The sequence below is a fragment of the Zeus faber genome (assembly GCF_960531495.2).
Source record: "Zeus faber genome assembly, chromosome: 18".
NCBI classification, from domain to species: Eukaryota; Metazoa; Chordata; class Actinopteri; order Zeiformes; family Zeidae; genus Zeus; species Zeus faber.
The window spans coordinates 21,406,279-21,429,235 of record NC_137210.1 but is presented as its reverse complement, the minus strand read 5'-3'; the positions used below and the strand labels follow the sequence as shown (position 1 = coordinate 21,429,235).

At 42.1% G+C, this 22,957-nt stretch overlaps 1 protein-coding gene across 1 annotated transcript in view; it reads left to right on the top strand.

The window, feature by feature from the left end:
• LOC307243929 (inactive dipeptidyl peptidase 10-like) overlaps positions 1-22,957 on the top strand; it is a 139,752-nt gene that overhangs the window by 65,955 nt on the left and 50,840 nt on the right. The gene's annotated exons all lie outside the window — the stretch shown is intronic.

Sequence of the window (22,957 nt, the reverse complement as noted above, 5' to 3'; positions counted from 1 at the left end):
ATGGAAAAATAAAATAGGACCTAAAATAGAACCTTGCGGTACACCGCAGGTAGTTTGAGCTGTAGAGGATGAGCCGTTACCAATGAGGACCGCAAACGTTCTTTCTCAGAGGCAGGAATAAAACCAGGCGAGTGCAGCGTCCATGATGCCAACCCAGGTGTAGGGACGGTCAATTAAAACGGCGTGATATACAGTGTCAAAGGCTGCACTTAGATCTAAATGAATTAAAATTGCACTATCCCCCCTATCAGCTGCTTAAAAGGATATCGTTGGTTACTTTGAGGAGGGCAGTTTCTGTGCTGGGTAAAGCTCACAAACCAGACTGGAATTTCTCAAAGATGTTATTAGGACACATAAAAGCCAAAAGCTGCGTTGATACCATCTTCTCTAAAACCTTTGAAAAAAATGGAAATTTAGAAAATGGGCCTAAAATTGTTCAGAACAGAGGGATGAAGGTTTGGTTTCTTCAAAAGAGGGTGGACCACAGCATGTTTAAAAGCAGAAGGAAAAATGCCTTTTTTTTCAGTAAGCAATCTATAATAGATTGAAAAAACTGTGTCAGTCACCTCTTTAAGGAATGGGGTGGGGATAATATCCAGGCTGCATGTGGTTGATTTCATGTGGGATAGAGTTTCAAGCAAAAAGGATGGTGACACAGTTACAAAATTGCTAAAATAACTGTCAATGACCCTCCCAGCATGCATAGCTTGCTCAGGGGGTGTAATTTCCTGTCTTATATTCTCAGCTTTTTTCTCAAAAAAGGTTTAAAAACTCCTCACACATCTCTGGTGATGCCTGATTAGGATGGGGGGGGTGATGGCGGAGTCTAATACCTTCAATATTGACTGTTCCACCTGTTTGACATGGAATGCAAGATACTGTCATGGCCAGGTGAGGACGTTTTTAGTTCATCAATCATGTCACTTATTTCTTGGATATCCGAGGGCTTAAGAGAAGGCATAACTGGAATAAAATCCAGTGGATTACCATGACAAGCAGACCTTTTGTCAACTTATTCATAACCAATATTAATAAAATATCAATAAAATCACAACATTTTTGAGCTGTATCCGATGGATTGTTGGGAGAATTTTCACCTTTCAAAAAGGCTGAAGATAGCTCTGGGGTTGTCTTTTCTCTTTGCAGCAACTTCTTTAAGATGTTTATTTCTATAGGATTCATTAGAGGGTAAGAGGAGTAAGAGAAGGGTAAGAGGAGGGGTCGGATTTAAAACATTTTCTGCACAGTTTATTATTTTTCCTCAACCGCTTCAGTAAATAAACTGTAAACAAAGGCTTTTTGGAGTCCTGGCTGTATTTCTGGGTCGGACTGCAAATTGGAAAATTGAAACCGCAGCGGAAACTAATAACTTTAATAAAATTCTGATATGCAAATTCAGCATAATTTTCCTCATTTTGATCATCCCATGAAATACTGGCAAGCATGTCATTAATTAATCATTTCGAAATATTTGACTCGCTCATAATTATTTTGTGCATTGTTTTCTTGGTATGTTTAGCTCTATTAACCTTGCTTAAAGAGTACTGGAATATGGGAAAATGATCAGAGTAAATACAAGACCCCAGATTTTATTCCTTCGCTCAAAGAGTGAGTTAAGATGTTGTCAATCAAAATTGCTGAATTTTCTTTTACTTGTGTAGGTTTATGAATAAGAGAAAAAAAGCGAACAAGAATGAAAAATATTGAGAGAATATTTTCTAAAGATGTTCCACCTCAGCCCTATTTGACTTCAGAGAGAGATCATCTCTAATTTTAAATTGGCAGTAAACATGAATAAACGGAGATACCCCGCCCCCAGATCTATTCTCTCTTGCGTAGTGAACCGAATTGTATTTACAGTAGGTCATTGAAAGATTTCTCTAGAGTCCTCTGCAAGCCACGTTTCTGATAAAGCCATAACAGAAAAATAACGTTTGAATGAAGATAAATAACGAATTAATTTGTCATAGTTGCTGGAAAGACTTATATTCAGAAGTGGAGAACGTATTAGGAGGCACGGAAAAACACAAGTCATTAAATTGAGTTTCATTATAAAATCTCGAGGTTAGAGTCATCAAATTGAGGAAAAAAAAGCAATTAGTCCTGGATCAACATCAAAATTGTAAGAGTCAATTGTAGAGGGATCAAAGGCTTTCAAAATCAGATTTGTTGTAGTCCGCAGTGTGTTTTAGCAATAATATGCCGTAAATGTGTGGTTAATTAATCAAAGCACTGCATAAACGCCTAATGGCCAAGACTAATGAGCCAAACTCTGAGCGCTGGCATTTCTTTATCGTGGTGGGTTTTGGGTAAGGTGGATGGACAGTACGTTTTTCGAATCTCAAACATGCAATGTCACCCCCCCCCCCCCTCGCTCTCTCGCTCTCTCTCTCCTTCTCTCCCTCTCGAGCGGCCTTCATTGCTGGGAGTAGCTCTTCCCTTCTTTGCCGGACGGCTTCAGGGTCAAGGGAGTCCTCGATCGATGAAGATGCTGGAGCCCTTCAAGTTTTTAACTTCATCCAGAGCAGCCAGCCCGTCCTTCAAACTGAACACAGTGGTCCGGGGCCTTTACTGATGATGACACTGCCTCCCAGCCCTGTGAGCCCAATTCCAGCTCTATTTTCAAATGATCCAGTTGACATTCTTTCACCGAATAGTTTTCTCACTTTTTCTTCAGATTCAGACACACTTTTCTTTCCCAGACTCTTTAATCTGTCTTCTTGACTGGCCCTCCGGATGGTCCGCGTTGTCTGAGATTGAGATCAAGCTTTTGCAGATTGTGTCCAAAATTAGTCCTGGTTTCACTAGAGTTTTGACATGTGAAACACTTTTTAAAACCGTCAAATTCCTTTGGAGTCAAGTCATTGAGGCTTTTTCCCTGTTGTTCAAGCAACGTTCTGTCAAAGTTTTTGTGCAGGTCCAACAACTCACACACTATAAGCATATGCGAGTTGAAGAGTTACTCAAATGAATGTAGGATAAGGAGTGCATGGTATGAAGCCTTAAATCATATTATGCATTATAACACATGGGAAAATCACAAGGAAAGCTTAACTTTTTCAGTTCAGAATTGTATCGCTCCTTGCATCATCAACATACAGTGTGCATGAAAACAATTATTACTTCAAAACTTTCTTTCTTTCATCATTTTTCCTTGATCCATGACAATTTGTCAATCACAAAATATTTCACAATGATAAAAAATAAATAATAATAATTTGAACAATGAATCCAAACAAATAAAATAGAATAAAACATTTGGGACGGAATAACATTTTTATTGAAAATGAACGATAAGAACAAACTGATGGAAAGGCATGGAATGAAAACACCAATATAACCCTTATGATATAACACAAGTTACTTCAAGCCTCTACGGTGCCAGCGCAAATAGATGCCCGGTTTTTGCTGCACTATCTCTTGTGGTTTTTTTGTGTTTGTTTTTGCGAACGATTCTGACTGATGGGGCTCAGATAAGTATACCGCCCCTCGTCGCCTCTGTCTGCAAAAATAATTTCCAACGATGGTATCGAAAGTCTCCAATCTCCATCATCTTCACTTGGCCTGAGACAATTCTTTGCAGCCGTCACGCAGAAGGAAATGGCAAAACCTGCGTTACTTTGGACCAGCGTCAAAGCAATCTAAAAGCTGCACATGGCTTGATGCTTTTTGGATTGGTCCAGTAATCTCTCCTCTGATTGTTAGACTGTGGCGGATCGTAATCCAGATTATGATTGGCTGAGTGTGACATCACTCAATGTGACATCAAAGCCACGTGGTTGTCCAAAAGCGAGGACTATCCAATAAAAAATAACAGCCAATGTGATTTCACCAGAAACGAAATGAAAAACGATTGCATTGTTGCCCGTGTATTACCGACAGAATTTGCAGATGAGGGCAGGACAAAAGAAAGTAAATCCAGTTATTTTTTCGAATTCTAGCAGAAGCAAAGACCCGAGGCTTTTAAGTCTGACTTTCATTCACAACGCAACAGAAGAGCAAAAGCAAAGGCAGGGGCAGATCTGTCGCAATTTTGCAACTTTATCAAGGTCCTTCAGGTACTTTGATAGCCTCACTGGGAGTCAACTGGATGGAAATCACATTATACACATGCATGCATGGCATTATCGGTGGAATAAATAGTTTTTCTCCAGGCGGTTTTGCAACGTGATAAACTGATGAGCCGAAAACGAGTTAGGATCGATTTCGTGGATTGATCACCCTGTGGCTGCTGCCAGCGTGTAAACAAAACCCAAACTCCTTTGTCTGTGGAAAGTGAGTGTGCAAGGAGTGAAGGATTTGACAAGGCAAATGAGCAGGCTGCCATGGACCATTTGGAAAGATAAAGAAAAGCTCCTTTCACCTCAGCTTTAGCGAGTGAGTGACTGCAGGCAGATTGAAACCTTTTACTGAGACTGCAAGGTGTCGTGGAACAAAAACATGTCGTTCAGGGCAACAGACTTGAAGTGTGAATCCCTGAGATCGTCTGTGCTGGGTGGATTACATCCCATAATTCCATTTCAAGCGTAACATTTTTTTCCCCTCCAAAATCTGGCTTTACCCTAGTCTTCGCTCTCACTTTCATTTATTAAAGTTTTCCTTCTTCTGAATGATTGATTTTTTTTTTCTTGGTCACTCCAAGCGGTGGGGATATTTCTTTTTATCCGAGGATGCTGTTCTTTTGTGATCATATCGACAGCTTACTGACAACACGCCACCAGCAACAGAAACAGCCGATAGAGGAGTGCATGCATAACCCAAATATATTAAAAGGTTGTTTCTTAGTGCCAGCTAAAATCAAGATGGTCAAGAACTGTGCACTTTGTATTTGACAGAGTAATCACATGGATTACCACTTGAACATGGATGTGACGTCCACTAAACTCCTTGCAGCACTCAATCCATTTGTGTCGTCGCTCTGCCGTGCTCTTTCGTAGCAGAGCGTCAAGAGTCGTTGCAAGCCACGGCAGCCATGTTCCCGCAGCCTGCCATTAAGCTCCATTGAATTCCACTTTGACGCCACATTGGAGGACATTGTTATCCGCCCCCACTGCCGCCCCAATCATTTAGCCTGTCAGGCAGACAGACTCGTGGCTCAATGAAGATTAATTATGATCCCAACATCGCCGGGGTGGCTCGGGTAATGAGATGAGCCGTGTGGCAAGGCGGCACATCGCTTTCCTCCCTGTCACACATGCCGTCATATTTGTGTCACTTTGCAGAAGGTCCACCCTCGCATTTTGCTCCTCGTGACAGCAGATGGTGAGGAGAAATAGGAAATGTGCCAGAAGGTAAACACACAGGTGGACCGCCTGGTAATAGCCTTATGATGAGGTTAGTGGGATGTTTCCTGCGCTGCATTTCTGAAAGAGATTCAATGCCCTTAAAGTGTGTGTGTGTGTGTGTGTGTGTGTGCGCACGTACCTCCGTGCGTGCGTGCGTGCGTGTGTGTGTCCTCTGTGTCCACGAGTCCAGGATAGAATAGTCCTCACCAATTGCATGTACTTATGACCCCATTAGCCAAGCCGAAGTTGAATTGTGCCGAAAGTGCCATTTTTCTGTAAAACTGATTTTAATTAACCCCATCCTCTATTACCAGCACGGCCCATTTCAAAGATATTTGAATAAAATTGTGCCTATGTCAGGTAAATGTGTCTTTACCTCAAATGCCTAACAGACAAACCCCCGGGTTATGGACTTGTGTACTGGGTTCTTTTAACAAAAATTGCAGTTTGAGGATGTGGACCTACTACATTCATGACAACATTATCATCACAGTATTACTGTGTTGAGACCCACTAGAAGTGTCTTTGTGACACACTGTGTAGTGGTGCTGCTAAGATTATCCAAGGCATAATAAGAAAAGTTACAATCTTGTCTGTCAATGCAGATGACTAGCAGGAGTTCAAGTTCAAGTTCAAGTTCAAGAGATTATTTGTCACAGACATACACATACGGTATTGTATTACGTAGTTCAGTTAAATCTGATCAAAGATTCTATTTAATGTAAAATAGCATTAAAACACACAGTGTGAAGGGACTATGAGGAACTGTACTGTCAGTGTAATTTAAAACTTTGAAAAGTTTCCGTATCACTCGCCAAGGCAGAATTTTGCAAAATACACTGCAAAAAAAAAAAAAATCATCTCACCAATTAGAATAATCTTGGAAATATTTTTGGAAACTATTTTTATTTGGAGATTAATAAAATTATTCTTCTATCTTAGAAAATATAATCCAATAACATATACTTGTAATTATATCATTGTAATATATTATATTGTTACATTATTATTGCAATTATATTATTTTACTGTCTTTAATATTATATTTGTTTACTATATTTATACTGTATAATATAGGAGACAGGACGCCATGGGGTTACCTACATTGCAATTTGGGTACAGTAGTTTCTACCGTCTTGACACCTCCTCTATTTACAACAGACTTTGAACAGACGGAACAAACAGAAGTAAGCCATTCTTTTAACACGACTTTGCATAGGCTCTTTTTCTTTAACACTCAGATAGAGTATTATATCACTCTGACAGGTCTTTTTGTTATTTGTCTACCTATATGAACATAGGTTACATTCACTTTTCACTTGTAAATCAAGTCTCTCAGGAGCCCTTGAAACTCTGCATGATCTAGTGGCTGATGGTTGTTACGAGGATTTACCTGTGGCTCTAAGGGGAATTCTGTTTCTCCTTCCCTGTCAGTCTCTACCAAGTATGACTTGGTGCGTTAACAGTTCTTAATACCGTTCCTGGAGCTTACTCTGTGGTGATCCACACTTTCTGTCCAGAGGTGAGCTCTGGGAGTGTTCTGCAACAGCGGTTGAGGTTGTAGGGTTCAGCTTGCTTACTTCCTCCACCTTCCTGCAAAAAGCCTGCAACTCCCGACATTTGGGATCCAGCTTTCTTGAAGGCTGCGGTTGTGATGTAAGTTACTCCCCAGTTACTGAGCTGGTGAGAACCCATGCTCCGATGTTGTGGATCTGTATGCCAGTAGTGCTGTGATTTGGTGTCTTTTTTTTTTGACAGTTCAAACAGCATGTTCAGCCTCGCTGTAATTTGCTTGTGGGTAACGAGGACTGCTCGTGATGTGTGTGAAGCTGCTCTCTTGTACGAATGTTCTGAATGTCTCTGATGAGAACTGTGTCCAGTTGTCGGATACTACAGTCTCTGGATATCCATGATGAGCGAAAGCTTCCTTTACTGGAATGGTATCCTCAGCTGATGTGATCCTGAGCTCTTCTACCTCAATATACCTTGAAAAATAGTCCACAATTAGCAGGTATGTCCTCTTTGACCACTCAAACAACTCTATCCCTACTGTTTGCAATGGCTCGTCCGGGACTGTGGCCTGGATCAGTGGCTGTCTGGACTGTGTTCTCTGTTTCTGGCATATTTCACATTTGTCTACTGTCCCTGTCCCGATCTGGGCGGAGATACCCAGATGACCTCCATACTTATTCCTAGACTCTGTCACAGAATTTGGAGATCCCGTGATGACCTCCATGGATTTTATTCATTATCTCCCCTCTGAGTACCTGAGGTATAACGGTTCCCTGCCCTTTCATGAGGTCTACTGCAAGATACAGCTCTGATATACATTCTGACCTGCCAGTAGGGTGCAACCTCTGGTCTGAGTCTGTGTTTGTCTGGCCATTCCATGAGACAGTAATGTGCTACTATTTTGCTTATTTAATCTGTGTTCTGTCTGTCTGATTTTGTCAGATTTCAGGGAGTTAAGACACAACAAAATCCAAAAACACCACGACCTCTTTTTCTAGTGGTAGGTCGTTGGAGGATGGACTTGTACTCATTGAAGCTCTTAAAAATGTGCCTGCGGTGATGAGCTTTTTACCTGGGTCATGGACAATGTCATAGTCATATCTTAAGAGTTTCAGACGGAACCTCACAACTCAGGGTGGCAGATCATCTGAACCTCTGGTGCTCAACAGTGGGACCAGGGGTTGATGGTCGGTCAGTTGTGTGAAGTGCAGACCCTGCAGGTAAGAGGTTAGTCTTTTGCACGCCCACGTTATTGTGCTTCTCTCTCAATTTGTGTGTGGCACTTCTCTGTATCCGTCAGTGTTCTTGAGATGTACGTCACAGGTTGCCATGAGTCATCTGTCTGTTTCTGTGTGAGAACAGAACCTATTCCATATGCTGGTCTGCTGCTACTTTTGTCTCGGCTGCGTTTGAATACTGAGCGAGTGCCTTTGGTGAGCCCAGTCTATCTTTCAGCTTTTCAAAAACAGTCTGTTGCAGTTCTCCCCAGACCCACAATTTTTTTTTTCTTAGTAGATGTTTTAGTGGCATGGTAGCGGGAGCCAACTGTGGCACAAACTTCGCCAGATAGTTTGCCATGCCCATAAGGCATTGCACTTCATCCACACATGTTGACTTTGGCATCTGTATGATTGGTTTAACTTTGTTAGGATCTAGCTTGATGCCTTTTGCAGAAACCTTGTGACCGACGAAGATTGTATGCTGCTTGGTGAACTTACACTTCTTGTTCAGAGTGAGGCCTTTGTCCTGCATCTACTGTATTACACAAAGTAGTCTTTGGTTATGTTGTTGTCTGTACTGTCCATACTTTAACAAATCATCTGCAAGACATACCACACCCTCGAAACTCTCGAACATCTGCGACATCGTTCTCTGAAAATGTTCGGGAGCCGATGCAATGCCAAAGAGTAGGCGGTTGAAGAGGTAACTCCCGAAAGGAGTTACAGTATGAAGGTAGTGAAGGGTCATGACTCTCGCATTATTGTGATTTGCCAATATCCAGATCGAGCATCACGTTTTCTGAAAACCTTTTCATCTGACGTCATTGAAAGCGTTTGAGAGCATCACTGAGAGTCAACTGCCAGTAGAATGTGATGTTCTCTCTTCACTGCCGCATTCAGTTGTGTGAGATCCACACAGAACCTGAGTTCGTCTTTCATTGGTTTTGGAACAACAAGCATTCCTGAACCCCAGGCTGTTGGTTCAGTCACTTTTGATATGACTCCCATGTGTTTCATTCTACCCAGTTCCTTACGTATTTTCTCTTCCAGAGATAGAGGAACCCGTCTACTGTAGGTGTTGAGAGGGCGTAGCCCCCTGTCACTTTGTCATCCCTGTGTACCAGTCCCATGGCCTCTATTGTTGGTAGTCCCAGTAGTGGTTGTGTCAGTCCTGCCACAACATACACATGTTGATCTCTAGAGTGCCCTTACGCCATAATTTTGCTCTGGAAGCAGCAGTAGATTGTGACCTGGTCCAAACAGTCTTTAGTGGCCTTCCCAACTTACCATCACGCTCTGGTCTGAAAACACTTTCTGGTATGGATGTGACACCTGCTCCCATGTCAATCTTGAAATGAATGAAGAACTTTTTCCATCCATTGCCTTGTAGTTTGTGAGCCCACTTTGCCTAGGAACGCGTAGTCTTGAGCGTCGCCGCCTGACAGGCCTTGTGTGACTGTGTATTGCTTGACCATTGGTGACACTTTCGACATTCAAGGTCTTTAGCTGGACAATATTTCCCAGCATTTCTGCGTCCCTTCCACATCGGCCGTGCTCCTTTTCACTCAGAGCATCTGACTTTTGGCCTTTGTTTGTCTTTTGTGTTGTTTTTGTGCTGGAACTTTTTCCCTCTTTTCATGTTTGTCTTAATGGCGTCCACATTTGTTTTGGGTATTGTCTGTTGTCTCTTAACTGTCTCACTTGGTCTAACTTTTTGCATTGCTTTTGCCAGGTTCAATTTTAAGTCCATTTGTAGCTGTTCTGACATCCTGTCTTTTATCACAACCACATTTGAGTATCTTATGACTTCATCTTCAAGTGCTCCAAAGCTACAATGTTCCTCAAACTTGTGCACTCCTGTGAAGAATGCTTCTGCACTCTCCTCCTCTTGGTGACATCTCATGTTAAACGGAGCTCTTTCAGAAATGCTATTGTGCTTTCCCACAGTAGTGGCCAGTAGTGCCAGTGCAGCCTTCAACCTCACGGTATTTCTTTTAGTTTTTGTCACTCATTGGCAAAACTCGCAAAAATATCATCTACCGTGTCTCCCATTGCATATACAGCAGGAGTGAATTCACCTTGTATTCTTTGGGTTTTTCCTTTAATCCCGACACGTCACAAAATCTCTCAAATCGTCTGATCCATCTTGACCGTCCCGACGCATTTGTGAAGTCGAATGGCTCTGGGTGTGATATTTGTGCAGCTGCCACTGCCATCTTGCCTCCCCTGTTTCTCCTCTTCTCTCCCTCGTGTGCGGTCAGGCCCTGTTGCCTAGCACCTCACAGACTCCAGCAGACCGGCTTCCTCTGCCTTTCGAGAGCACGCATCGTCCGTTGCTGTTTTCTGCACTTGTTTCCGCGACCAAGCTTCTCCCCAAGTGTCTACCCTCTGAAAAAAAACAAAAACATCTGTAGCTTATAGCAGAGCAGAGCCCGGAGATTCTGAGTTGTCATTCACTCTCTGACATGTATTATGACGGTGACGGAACGCCATAACTAATTTGCGTCCCGTTGAACGACAACTATCTACCAAGTTTCCCGGGAGTACCTACATTGCATTATGGGTGCTGTAGTCTTCTTATTTGTTAGAAAGAAAGTAAACTTTTCTCTTCCCACTGGCAGATCATTTTACTTGTCTAAAGTCTTTTTTGTCTTTCTATTTCTTTTGTCATTATTTTTCCCACTGTATTTCTATAAGCTGCATCATCACTTTCCCTCGGGATTTATTTGGCATCCAGCGGCAGCAAGAAATATCAACAAGGAGAAGAAAGTGGAGAAAGTAAGGGACCGGTGCCAGGCCTTGGTTTTGACGGGACAGGAAGCGACGGCGTCCGGGCCCCAAATGTTTGCAGGACCGCCGTGACTGATCGCAGCTCAAGGTCAGAACGGAATAGTTGTTCAGACGCGGGCAACTTTGATTAATTGTTGTCTTCCCCGCCTGACATTTCCAAAGTCAGGAGCGCGGTGCTGCTATGGTAATGAGGAGGGGTCAGAGTTTCAAGAACATCTGCTGCGGAGACATTAACACCCCGATATCTCGTTCCACAGCCAAGGCGGAACATACAGAAGAATTTAAAACACAAGGATGCTGCGACGAACGTTGAGAAACATTAGGGAAAATATGCTGCGTTTCCATTAAGAAGCCAAAATAGCCATTATCTGAAATTGATTCTTCAATATTTTATGAAGGTAATTTCATCTAATAAAGTATTATATTATAATATAATCTAATATGTGATGACCAAATACAAGTCTTTTAGGGTGAATGAGAAATGTAATATGTTATTAATATTTAAAGGTTTGTTATATTCAAATGTTTGGCTATTTTTGCCTTATATACTTTAAATTGACAAAAAAAAAATCCATTGTATTTTTGACCAAATCCCCAAAATATTAGTTATCTTTTTTGCACAACAGGGAACATTATAGCACAAAATAATTGATTTTGACCAAAACCATCTTTTACCCAAATACACAGAGACCAAAGGACAGAAACTGACATGAATATCTATGCAGCCAATTTCCTCCTGATTTTCTGCCTGACCTTCCAATCGCGCCGGGATTTTAACTGTCATACTGCGGATAAATCAACGCATTCCTCCTTTTCCTGTTTCAATAAGGAGTCAGGATGGGAAGGCTACCTCTAACTGACTTTTCATTTCCTTTAATTAAAACTCTTGTTGAAAGGAGATGAATTGCGCTGATAACACCACTGCCTTTCTCCTGACCTCAATTTAGCGGCGCTCACCTCTGCAAATGAGTCTGGAGAACTTTTCCTTGCGCGGAAAACCACTTTACTGTAGCCACTCTGATGATTTCATTATTTTAGTCAGACTCTCTTCCAAATTGTCGGCGTATCTGGCTAAGACAGGGTTGGCTATGATCTTTTTTGATTAACCTGTTAAACTTGGAGCCCCTTTCTTATGGTGGTGGTGGGTGGTGGTGGGTGCAGGTGGTGATGGTGGTGGTGGTGGTGGGGCGGGGGGGGGGGGGGGGGGGTCATTGGAGATGCAGCTTGACACTGTATGTCAATCTTCTCTATCAGTTTAAATGTAACACCCGCTGATATTTTAAATCATTAATATTTTGTGTGTAAAGCAGCTTTGAGCATTATTCTTGCATACATCATGCCTGATGGTCCCATGCTCAAATACTGTATGCGTGATTAGTCGCTGCCCCGTGTTGTTGGTTGATACCGGTCATGACACAGCTTTGGCACACTTTCTAACCATTTCTGTCCACTCAAGAATGGGGGAAAAGGGTAAAAAAATCCCCCCCCGAAAAGACCACCTGAAGATGTCATGACCTCGAAACACACTTTAGAAAACCTAATGCTGCGATGCAGTATCAATAACTACTGAAAATTTGAGATTTGTGCGATTTTGCCTGACATGGTTGACAACTACCAGCTTGTCCGGAAGTCTGGTTTCCGCTGATACCGGAAGCTTAAACTGCGCTTGGGACGGCTCGTGGAGCACGGACAGCGCTGCGGCACGGCTGGCGGCTCCGTCGAGCTTCACAGGTTGATAGAAAGGAAAAGAATAGAAGAGCTTTACAGATATTCCGAGATTTACAACTGTAGTTAACTGAGGATTGGCTCCATTACCCAAATAATACACTTAAGTGTGTTATCCAAAATATACTATTATACAAAATATACATTGTACAAAATACACTACTAGTAAGTATATTTTGTGTAATGTTTATTTATTCAGAATCAGAATCAGAAACAGAATCAGAAATACTTTAATAATCCCAGGGGGAAATTACTTCACAATTAATATACAAAATATCAGTTCAATTGAAACCATTTGAATTGCACTTGTACTTTAGTGTGTTAGAAGTCGTACTTAAGATATGCTGAAGGCTCGACCGCTCGCCACTCCAGACGAGGTTTACGGCAAACATAGGCATGCCTGATGAGCTACTGTAAAAATTAAGAAATGATCCCCCACCCCCCATTGGATAGAAGAGTAGAGCCCAACAGGTGGATGCAGGGGAGGTGGAGGGAGCAGGTAGGGCAAGAGGGATTGGCTGCTTAAATCGGCCCCCAAAAGGGCGTGGAAGGGCGTGGCGTCAAGTTGTCTGACTGAAATGGTTATGCACCATTAAAATATATATTTCTGATTACTTCCCACACAAAAGAACACACAACACACCAAGTACACTAAAGTACAGCTTAAGTTAGGTTTATGTTTCAATATACTTTTTTGAAAGGGAAAGTACACTAAGACTGTAGTACAAAAAAACAACATTATGGAGTACCAAAACACACACTTTAAGTATACTCACTTTCAGAATGGACGCACCTTGGCAGAGTGATGATTTATGGGATGTGTGGGAGCTTCACGGATGAAGCTTTACGATGCATTCTCCCTCCTTGATGGCCGCGCTCCTCATAAAGTTCTGCGACCGTCCTTTCGCTGTTATCCGGTCACCTTTAGTGTTTCGCAGCGTCACCCTCTCCGGTTCGATGCCACTGTGAGGCTGTACGACTGTGGGCCGAGACTGAGCCGCTGAGGCGCGACCCCGATCACCTCTTCTTGGACTGCGCCTCTTTGAAACACTATGCAGGGGTTCTGATGGTTGGTTTTATGAAACCCAAAATGTGGCTGACTGAACTCATGTCAACAGTCCATACTAAATGATGTCCAGGTGGAAGCACGAGGACGCTTTCTGATTTCCTAAGCATGTGACAATCCTAATTAGCATCAGTGGAAAATGTCTTGGCCATGCAGTTTAGACGTTTTTAATTATTAGCTACGTGAACTATGATGCGCTCATATTGCTTTATCACATTTTAAACTAAGAATAGTCCGACACAGGCAAAGGGAAGCGGGCCAGTATCAAAGATGAGAGACATGGAATATGGAAAGGAGAATGGAGGAAATTGGCACAGATTATTGGTTTCCACGCACATACGATTCTCGCCTCCTATGGACAGATGGCCCACACACACACACATACACACACACACACACACACACACACACACACACACACACACACACACACACACACACACACACACACACACACACACACACACACACACACACACACACAGATTGTACATCATCTACATGTTAAGCATTAACATATACTGATGATACTTCAAAGCAGGCACGCTGAGGTTTCTTTGATGGTTCCCTTTAAGCTCCTCCACTATTCGTCAAACTACCTCTATTCTATTCTACCTCTTCCTCTATATTATTGCTAATGTGAAGCATTCCTCTTTATGTTAGTGTCCATCTTCTCTGGATCCACACAAGCACCAGCCACTCCAGCGTCTCCATTGTCTATAACATGGATTTTGAAAAACTAGACTAGGACACAAAGGAGAAGCCAGGCCAGACATTTCCTTCAGTAATGCATTTTTAACAGTAAAACGTTCAACTTTCATCTGAAAAACTCAGCAGTAGAACACTGGATGGGGATGCACTGATACTGGTATTGGATATTGGGCCAATACCAGGCTAAAGGTATTTTTACACATACTCTTTTACAAGAATCTTAATTGCCTCTAATCGAGAGCATTTGATGATATGTCAGTCATTATCTGTCTAAATGTTCCTTGGTGAAATGAATTGTTAAGTAATGGTCTAATGATCCAAGTTCATATGGTTTAGTCAAAGAAATGGATCAGAATCGGTATTTGGTCTTTGCCGATGCGGAAATGGCAGCGGTATCCAAATAACGAAGAGGAGGTTATTTACCTCCCGATTCAAATCTACACCTTCATGTGTGTTTTTTTTATTCATTTTATTGCTTTTAGCCGTAAAAAAATGTTTGTTTTTGCCCCATTTTCTGACACACTGGAAAAAAAAACTCAAGGAAAAATAAATAAGCTAAGAAAATCTATTAAAAAATAAGTACTTTAGTCAAACACGATGATCTGCCAAGGGGGATCATTTTAATTGACATAATTTATCACAATAAGAAAAAACAAACACAGATAGAAATTATATCATATTCTCAAAAACAGTCCATGTCAGTAGAATTATTTTTTCAGCATGGAGAGCATAGCAAAAAGGAGTGTTTTCAAGGAAAAGTTAGATATTTCAATCTAAGAAATCCATATATATCATTTTTGGAGTAACATAATTAAAGATAATATGAAATAATTTTCTCAAAGCTAGCCCATTACAAGCTTGCTCAGACACAATTGTAGTCCTGTGAAATTAAGTAAAAAGAAAACCTATTGCTTAATTTCAAGATTTTCTGGCTTTATAAGATTTATTTATTTTTGCAGTGTTTTTGTGAGTCCATTTTACAGCAAAAAAAAACAAAAAAAACACATAGTGTACATGTATAAATGCATCCTCATATGGAAGTGAAGACTTCTATATTGACTTGACAGATGCATTGGCCGCGTCGTCCATCAAACCCGCTGCCACAACGCTACAACATGCGAAAACCCCGTCCCCGTCAAGAGCAGACGTCTTTGACGTCTCAAAATAAATGAAACCTTTCCCCCCTTTCCCTCCTCCACGTCGCTTCACCTCCCTCGTCAATCAAACATCACATTTCAAGCACTTTGTGGTTATGGCGTGTGGGGCGGTGAGGTGTTTCAGGGCAATGATTCAAAGCAATCAGGGAGCGACTCCCGGAATCTGAGATCGCTCAATGTAGGTGTGTGTGCGTGTGTGTGTGTGCGTGTGTGTGCGTGTGTGTGTGTGTGTGTGCATGTGCGTGTGTGCATGTGTGTGCGTGCACGCGTGTGTGTGTGTGTGTGGGGGGGGGATTATATCATTTTCCTATCAATCTCAAGATAAATTAACTAGTTCATATTTCAGAGATAGCTCTCATCCTTTGTTTGAATAAGGAGTGGGATGGGTAGACGGCCTTTAAACGACTCGGCTCCTTAATGAATTCGCTCATTGACCTGAGATAAATTGCCCGATAACATCGTTGGCCCTTTTTCTTTTTTTTCTTTTCCCTTTCTCACCCTTTTGCCGAGCTGAAGCTCGTCAATTTGTTAAAACGTTAATTTGGGATCCTCTGGAGTAGCCGCGACGGTATAAACATCCCGTAACAAGGTTTCTGCGCCTCGGCAATAAACGCCGTAAAAGTTGGGGACGCTCCGTGACTGTATTCATGAGATGCGGCGCGCCCTGTCGGAGATGAGTAATGAAAGCGCCACGGTTCCATACGCAGCGTGCGTTATCGCGCGGAGATTACAACGATCCGAGGCAAAACCTTGGATGCCTCTTTATGCAGGCGAAGGACTCTCTCTCTGTCTCTCTCTCCTTCGGCCGCGCTCTCTGCCTCCTCTTCTCATCCGCCGTCCCGAATAACCGGTGGAGCGCGACCGTCTGACCCGCTTCCCCGTGACCCGGGCGTCCCACCTGGCACCCGTCTCACAACTCTGCGATTTGATCATCTTTCACGTTCGCCACCATTGGGATACACTGTTTATTAAATATTTCCTTATGTTCACTCGCTGTGCTAGCCTTGTAACCACTGGTTTCTGGACAATGCTATATTCAAATGATTGTTTTTTTTTTTTATATCCTCTACAACTTGTCATTGCCGGCAGGTACTTATGGTGAAAATCAATTCATGCAGTTCAGTGTGTTTAAGATGAACTCTCTGGTAAGCTGAAAGCCACAATAAATCACAGACTGAAGTGGAGCTAGTTTGACACATAATATTTGCTTCCTCCAATTGATTGAAAGAAATGAAAGTCAACCTATTAAGTTATAACCACTTATATCCCAACTGTATCAGTGAAGATTTAATGCCGGGTGGAAGCAGGCACATTTTGGCTTGTTCGCCTACCGGTACAATAATAAAAATATAAAAAATAAGTCAGCCCGAGTGAACTCTCCTGCAGCCTAAACACTAAATTAAAAAGAAATGGCAAAAATCCTCATCTTTTGCCTAAAATAACCATTAGTTCATACATGTTTGTACATCTTTGCCTTGTTTATAAAAGTAGTTTATGAAAGCAATATCATACCATTCTATACTCTATGTGTTTATATAGATTGTTCCAACATGGAGAGCCTCTTCAGTCTATTATGCAAAACCACGGCGTTATTCCTTCTCACTTTTACATATTCTAAGCATTATATACACTTCCCGACCTGCACCACGACTATTTTCCCCACACCAAGCGTGCACTGACTTTGGCTGGGCGTTCTCCTGACGGACAGTTTTACCACTGGTATTATTGAAACTCCTCAGCGGCCCCCGTCGTCATTTAGGGATTGCTTTGTCTTATCTGATAGATGCCTCGACGGGATCGAGTCAGAATGACGGCCGGCTGATGAAGACAAAGGGAGAAGTGGGGGAAAGCTTTTTATTAGCTGTCTTTCAGATTTACCGCGCGGCGCTCTAACCGAGGTACAGAGCTGACAAACACGCAGAGCGCGGGACGATGTTTAATTCACCAAGACAAACACTTTGACCTTTTCATCATCCGCCCAAAAAGACGGAGAGGAGACTCTGTTTGTCACTTATATTCTGGTGTTGCTTTGTACACACATGGTGACCCACACACACGCACACGCGCGCGTGCCCGTTAATTCACACCTAGTCCCCAAAAAAAATCCTTCTCACTCTTTTGTAAAGCACCTTTCCTTCAGAGGGCGTGACAAATGTCAGGCCGTGCATAGGCGGGATGACAATTTTACCTTTCTCCCTGAATGACTGCAATTTCACCTGAAAATCTCCAGTCGCTGCTTCTTTCACGTGGCATTTCTTTTACTTGTGGATCACGTGCAGGCTTTGACAAATATTTACCAAATACGCTGTTTAAATTATTTCTAGTGTCCGATGCCTATTACGGCTTTTCACCTCTAACTATTAAACATTGCTTTGCTGTGAAACGTACACATCTACATGTATAAAGCGCTGCTGTTTTACACACAGAGCGATGAGTTTTGTCGAGTGAATCCTTCACAATCTTGCCATTTGCTGCATTACACATGCCACAGAAAAGTGGTATACTATATTTTCCATCCATTGAAAGGCTTTTGCGCCTTTGTTCATGTCTTCTCCACCGTCTTGTTTTTCGGCCAAGAGATGACAAGGAACGGCGGCGCCGAGCTCCAGGTCCACGATTTCCACAAACAAGCGCAAAGTGTCGGAAGTCGGTGAATAATGACGTGTTGCAGAAATCGAAAATGGCAAATGACACTCCCCTTGGTGTAATAAGGGCTGCTCTGGTTAATGAGGCTACACGGCAAAAAAAAAAAAGAACAGAAAGAAGAGAGGAAACACAAACAGCCCCAGCAAAATGATGTGGATGTTACACTGGAGGGAAAGTCTCCCTCTGGAATTTTCCTCTCTCATGACGGATCCAGAATGTTAATAATTAGGTGCCGCAGGGAACCGGAATGAGCGGGGCGATAGAGCAGGGAGATTTACAGTACGGGAGGCTGGGCCCCGGGATATTTATCTTTAAATTGTAACAATTAAAAGACTTGGAACGCAAATAGTCCCGCAAACAATTTCAGTTGCTCAGGGCTCTGCAGTTAATAGGGATTTGTTTCAAGCGTTGCTCTGTCACTGTGGATAGCGTTAAAAAAAAGGAAAAAGAAAAAGCTGCGTAAAGACTGAAGGATGACAGTTTGACACGCTGTGTTTCTAGTTTCCAAAAATAACTGAGCAGGATCTGCTTCGGTGTTTAAGATTCACAGTTTGCGTTTGTATAGACTAGAAAGCAATGAAATACCTTTTCAACAGTGATGCAGTATCCATATCACTGGCTGTAATGTGACAGTTGGGTCCTGTTTGGCAGCTGATTTATTCCTGCAGACTTTGGTTCCGTGTGTAGTTTAATGTTATTTTATTTTCACGTGCCCCCCTGCATCGTTCATTGGTTATTTTATGCAATTTTTATATTTTAACGTGATCCTGCAAAGCAATAAGCTGACCGACCGATGGTGGTGGTTTAATGTGCATATATTTTTACGTTTATTTGAGATGCATATGTTTTATATCAATTTTTGGGGACCTCAAGAAAAAGTAGTCGTCACTAGATGGCGGCTAACAGAGATTCAAATAAGTACATAAATAAATATATTTGTTGAAAGGAGCTATTCAGATTGATGTTGTCGAAGCTTCTATTATTATATCAAGAGCTACATAGTTGAAGTTTTTTTACTTATATTGGCACCTTTCATGCAAAAAGCAGCTCAAAGTAAAGTGTACTAAAACATGTCGAAGTGTAAAAAGAACATTTAATAATAGCACATCAGACTTTACACCAAAGACTACAATAACAAAGGAAAAGAAAAAACGAATAAAAAAACCCAAAAAGAACCAATACATGGTAATAACAAGAATACTGCATCTGGGGTTGAGTTGCTTGAGTTGCTTGGTACCTATTTAAAAGGTAAATTAAACAAACGTCAAAAGGTTACTCACATACGAATAGACAGGGATATGCTGTTCCAGATTTTAGGGCCGTAAGAGGAGAAAGAGGCTCACCGACTTTCTTTTTGGGCTTTGGAACTGCCAAAAAGCTGACCTCAGAGGACCTGAGTGTGCGGGCAGGAACATTGGGTGTTAGACAGTCGGCAAGATAGCAGGGTGCTAAGCCATTTAGTGGTCTGTAGACCAAAGAGAGAATTTTAAAATCTATTCTGAATGGAACCGGGAGCCAATGCAATTTTAAAAGTACAGGAGTTCAGCATTTTTTCCCCTTCTCGGCGACAGTGTTCTCGGCAGACTGTCAATAGCTGTTTGGAAAGGCCCGTGTATAAAGAATGACAGTAGTTCAGACAGCTTGACACAAACGCACGGACCAGTTTCGTAGATGGAAATACACAGTTTTTATTATGTCATTAAAATGAGGCTTGAAGCTCAGGTCAGCATCAAGAACAACCCCCGGACTCTTGACATGCGGTCTCACATATGTGGCAAAACCACCCAACCTATACAGAACCAAACATCTCTTCTATTCAGGACCAACTACTAGGACCCCGGTTTTACATCACTAAGCTTAAGGGGGTTTCAAATCATCCAGTCATTAAAGGCTGCAACAAAATCAGTCAATATTGAGAGGGTTTCGGGGTTTTCGGGCTTCGCAGCTTTATAGGGCTGAGGAAGCAGGCCTAATGTCCTCGAATTATATTTCCAAGGGGCAGCGCATTATGAAAGACAGAATAGCAGGGGCCCCGAAACACCACCTTGTGGGACTCCATAGTCCACCTTTATAGGCTTGGACATTAAATGATCCGACTTCACATTGAGTTTCTTCCTGTGATGTAGGTGGGAACCTAATTTCCTGCGGTCCCTGAGAGACACCACCCGGTTTTCCAGACGATCTAACAATAATAGCACGGTCGATGGTGTCAAATGCGGCGCTTAAATCAAGGATGACAAGAACTGATGCCGAGCCGATGCCAAGCCGGCACCCGACTTGATTCTTAGATCGTGGGGTACTTTGATGAGGACTGGCTCGTGCCATGCCTCGCCCTGAATCCGGATTGAAATGTCTCCGGGATGTCATCATCAGAGAGTTGGTTATTTGTTTTGAAGACAGCTTCTTCCAAGACCTCACGAAGAAATGGAAGATTAGAAATGGGACGGGGAATTTGCGAGAATAGAGGAATCAAAAGTTGTATTCTAAGACGGTGTTCTTGCGGAGTCTTGTTGGAAAACAACCAACCCCACACGAGTGAGAAGTTAACAATTCTGAGAATATGAATTGACAATTTGTCATGCCATGTTTTTAGTGGAATTTTCTTTTCGTAGAAATGATCATTTTAGGAAGTGAGGGTGTGTTTATAGTGTTGAAATTTGTCATCTTTGAAACGCCGCATGTTCATGCCTGTTTGACAAAATGTTATATTTTTTTATGGCTTTGTGTGTGTTCCTTTCAATAATCATAACCATAATCATGTACTTTGTGGAACGAAGGAAATGGATGAAAGCATGGATTCCCTCATCCGTTCCCTGTAGAGTAGAGCAAAGGTAGAGAAAGGGAAAGTTGATGTAGCGTGGAGGGAGAGTGCAGGTAGAGTGGAGGTAGAGCGCAGTAGAGGTGGAGTAGACTCCCTCGTCCCTCTTCCGCTTGCAGTAAATCTGTGATTTTGATTTTCAGCGATTTGACGTTCCTCCGTGATGTCATCAGGGATTCCCTGCGTAAGCGTCATTATATCAACGCAAAAACCATCAATCGGTCATCCATCAATTTGTCAAAACGTTGACAAACAACATTTTTTCAATTCAACCACAAGTCCTCCTCCACGGCGGCGTGAGGAACCAGCAGGGTGCCAATGATATCTAATGATATCTTGGTTCATTATCTCGGCTTCTTTCTCTAAGCCTTACCAAGTCTCTTTAGGTCTCTTGTTTTACTTTATTTTTCATCCTACTCCTGTATTCCTGCACATTATGTCGAACAATAATATAATACACAGCATACAATGGCTTGACGGAAAAATTTAATCCATTACTGCATTGAAACGTTTTTTTATTATAATTGATTACTGTTATACAGTATATTGATTGAGAATGATCTTTTTTGACAGCACTGGATGATGAAAGCACTAGAGCAGGGAAAAAAAAATCGATCAGATCCAAAGATGATCTTGGGATTTATTTTTCTGCTTGGCTTCTACTCCTCCAAAGCTTAGAGGCGACAGTTCCAAAATATTAGTGGTTCCTTATAACAACTGCCGTCTTTGAAAATAGCATTTTTCTTTCGGGGAAAATAACACTTTCCCACGCGTCACCACACTCACTGGTGGAACAAAAAGGGGTCTCTGCAGAATGACTGTGTTGCAAAATAATCTGGTCCTCACAAAGAGAGGACAAATCCAGTGATTACAATCTAGTAAATAAATATATATTTTCATTTCAAACGAAACTACTACAATTTATTTCATTTTTAACCTTTCTTTCATCACGTAATATCAGTGAGATCAAAATCTGTTGTAAATGAGACTTGAGGATAACTTGCCTCTATTTAACGACAAAAATACCATTTTAGTTAATTATTGACATGATTGACATTATTTATGTTGAGTGTCCACGCAGCATGAGCCCCTTTCCCAATCGGGACCCGTAACATTGCTGGATAAGAAATATCCGTCAAAGGCAGTAGGTAGTCTTTCACCCATCGCCTCCTTTACGGAAAAGTTCCGTATGGAGTCTGTTCTCACATAGACGAGGGATGAGGGACATTACGTCATGCTGACGGGAAGGTGTCTAATATCACACGAGACCGGGCAGCAGAATTGTTTTTCAGTCCAGCCCCTCCGCTCCCCGTCTTCCCGCCCCTCCCGGACGGAGGCCCTGTCCCTGGACCCCATAATCCTAACCCAATCTTATTAAATCAGTGTCATCATCTTTAACCTGTCCTACCCTCTCTCCCTGTCCGCTCACTCCCTCCGGCTACGCGCTACGGTGCAGCCGGCGGGCAGGTGAAGCGCTTGAGGCCCGATGTCAGCGCGCGGTCTCACTCCAGGGTCTGAGTGGCATTTTTGAGAAGAAAAATAATAACATTTAAGGATACGAAGACCCGTCTCGGTAGAGATTGGGAGATTCGTCTTTGCTGCCGAGCGCCACGGTTAGGATCGCACTCGTTGTTTTTCAGATTGGTTTTTTTTTTCTTCCCGAAAACATTTTTTTTTTTTTTTATATTTGTATGAAATATATGTTCATTAAAAAAAAACACCATTTGTGTTATACTTGGATTCTGCTTTACCCCTTCTTTATGGAAATGTTGCTGCTTCCATTCCCGCACTTCCATTCACAGCTGTTACGGCAGTTTGCCAGAAATTATACTATTTTGAGAGTGGAGAACTTTACGGAACTACTGTACTTTTACGGAACATTCACACCAGCTCCCATTCCTACATGACGCCAATACGGAACATTGCCAGTAGATTTACGGCCTACAGTGCAAGTGGGAAAGGGGCTGGAGGCACACTTCTTGACACAGTTGTTGACATATATACAGTAGGTATACAGGGCAGGTTGA